The sequence below is a fragment of the Arachis ipaensis genome, chromosome B5 (genome assembly GCF_059453495.1).
Source record: "Arachis ipaensis isolate K30076 ecotype BB chromosome B5, ASM5945349v1, whole genome shotgun sequence".
Taxonomy (NCBI): domain Eukaryota; kingdom Viridiplantae; phylum Streptophyta; class Magnoliopsida; order Fabales; family Fabaceae; genus Arachis; species Arachis ipaensis.
The window spans coordinates 96,786,711-96,789,940 of NC_142440.1; positions in this window are offsets into that span (position 1 = coordinate 96,786,711).

The following is a 3,230-nucleotide window of genomic DNA, read 5'->3' on the forward strand; positions in this document are numbered from 1 at the left end:
CATGGTCTGAGTATACTACCACCTTAGTACCAAGTAAATAGGCTCGGAATTTATCCAGAGCAAAAACAATAGCTAGAAGCTACTTTTCAGTGGTAGTCTAATTAGACTGAGCAGTGTCCAAGGTCTTATAAGCATAAGCTATTACAAAAGGATCCTTACCTTCGCACTAAGCTAGTGCTGCTCCTACTGCATGGTTGGAGGCATCACACATAATCTCAAAAGGCTGGCTCCAGTCTGGTCCTCTCACAATCGGAGCTTGAGTCAAGGCAATCTTCAGCTTATCGAACGCATTCATGCAGTCCTCACTCAGCTCGAACTCAACATCTTTCTGCAGCAGTCTGGATAAAGGCAATGCTACCTTACTGAAGTCCTTGATAAATCTTCGGTAGAAACCTGCATGACCAAGGAACGAACAGACTTCCCTTATGGAGGAGGGGTAAAGCAAACTAGAAATCACATCTACCTTTGCTGGATCTACAGAAATACCAGTATTAGAAACAACGTGTCCTAGAACAATACCTTGTTTTACCATAAAATGACATTTTTCAAAATTTAATACAAGGTTTGAACTAACACACCTATCTAATACTCTAGCTAAACTATCCAAGAAAAGGTTAAATGAATCACCATATACGCTAAAATCATCCATGAAAACTTCCATACAGCTCTCAATAAGATCAGAAAAAATGCTCATCATGAACCTTTGGAAAGTAGCCGATGCATTACACAAGCCAAAAGGCATCCTTTTGTATGCATACGTTCCAAAGGGACATATAAAAGTAGTCTTCTCCTGATCCTCAGGAGCTATATGAATTTGAAAATAGCCTGTATAACCATCTAAAAAGCAGTAATGTGATTTACCTGACAGGCGATCAAGCATCTGATTAATAAATGGCAAGGGGTAATGATCCTTGCGGGTAGCTTGGTTGAGGCACCTGTAATCAATGCAAACTCTCCATGAATTCTACACTCTAGTTGCTTTGAGCTCTACATGCTCATTCTTCACTATTGTGACTCCAGACTTCTTGGGCACCACTTGTCCTAGGCTAACCCATTCACTATCTGAGATGATGTAGATAATATCAGCTTCAAGCAGTCTGGTGATTGTTCTAGAATTGTTGTCGGTAAGGAATTTCTCTTATAAAGAAGAAGAATTTCGTTGTAAGCATAGCTCCAAACCAACAAACAACTCTCACATCAAATTAAAATATGGTTTTGTCACAAAGAACAATCCCCAAATAAGAATTAACCGGAGTATTTCAGACTCCGGGTCGTCTCCCTAGGAACCAATGGAGTGCACGTGTATTGGCTATAGAGGGGAAAAAGGGGTTTTTGTTTATGAGATGGCAAGAAAATAGGTAAATTGAGCAAGTAAGCAAAGAAAGCAAATTAAAGAACTCTTGGCTAAAAATTGGGTACTTAAGATCACAATCCTAGTTAATACCAATTATTGACAATTATGAGAGGCCAACCCATTAAGTCTACTTCTCGAAGCATTAAGTACGTAACATTTACTCCTAGACTGGAAGTATGTCAAATAGGCCTAATCACATCCACCATAAGTCCTAACCTCCCTACCAATTGGTTTAGTAGTGGATTAGCGTCAATGGGCTTCAAATTGATCACACAGGGTTCTCAAATTACCAATTCCATGGTATCCAAAACTCAAGATCACTTAAGTCCCTTGGCCTAGACCAAGAGTTGACAAAACTACTCAAGAACTGAAGAAAACATTTCATCAAACACCTAGAGTGCAATAAAAATTGACATCATAACTTGCAAAGATACTAAAATCTACCACTATTAATTGCAAGAAAAGTAAATTCATAACTCAAATCAACATCAATTAAAGAGACATCAACATTAAAATTGCATTAAATGTAACAAATCCAACATAAGTGCATAAATGTAAAAGAGAGCATAAAAGTAAAATTAACACTACAAATCATGAGAATCAAGGAGTAGAAGTAAGAAATCATAAAAGAAATGAGATGAGAACATGTAATTAAACCTAAATCTAGGAGAGATTAACCTAACCTAATTCTAGAGAGAAGAGGGAGCTTCTCTCTCTAGAAACAAAACTACATGATGCTAAGGCTACAAAACAATTGCTCCTCTCTTGCTTGGACTTCAATTCTGCATGAAATACACTCAGAAACAAGTTGGATTTGGGCTTGGGCAGCTCAGAAATCACCCCCAGTGTTTTGCCATTAAGTGGGCCAAGTATGAGTATCGGTGCGCGCGCGCCCTGTGCGCGTGCGCGTCGCTGGCAAATTCCCAATCTGCGCGGAAGCGGTATGTACGCGTGCGCGTCCTTGTGAGAAACCACTTTTGCGCGTGCGCGCCTTGTACGCGGGCCCGTCCATTGGTGCATTCCAAATCTTTGTTTCTTCATGTATTCTCCTCTTTGCATGCTTTTCTCCTCATTTCTTCCATCCAATACTTGCCTAATGAACCTGAAATTACTTAACAAACACATCAAGGCATCGAATGGAATTAGGGTGGATTAAAATCACCAATTTAAGTCCTAAAAAGCATGTTTTTATATTTAAGAATAATTTAAGGGAGAATTACAAAAACATGCTATTTCATTGAATAAATGTGGGAAAAGGTGGATAAATCCCCCAAAATAAGCACAAAATAAACCACGAAATCAGGGTTTATCAAATCTCCCCACACTTAAACTAAGCATGTCCTCATGCTAAAATCGAGAAAGAAGCAAAGGGTATCACATTTATTCAATGCAAGCTACTAACTAAATGCAATCTGTTTATATGCAAGTTATCTACATGAATGCAATGGCTCGGTCAAAACAAGTCAATTTCCAAGAGTACACATGTAAGCACAAGGGCTAAGGTATTAGCAATCAAGCAAACCACAATTGGATTGAATCATTAAAAGAGTTCACAAACTTGCAAGAGGAGATTATTAAGGGTGGAAACATGTAATTGAGCGATCGAACCCTCACCGGATATGTATCCGCTCTAGGCACTCAAGTGTAGGGTTGATTCACTCAATTCTCCCCTAATCATGCTCTCCAAGATTTGTTTTTCATCTAACAATCAACAATTACTTCATGCATGCATACAAATATCATGAGGGCTTTCCCATAGGTTATAATGGGGCTAGGGTCAAGGTAGGATGCATATGGTCAAGTGAGCTAGAAATTTGAATCTTTGATTAACATAAACTTCCCACCTAACCTATGACAACCTATACAATTCTAAACA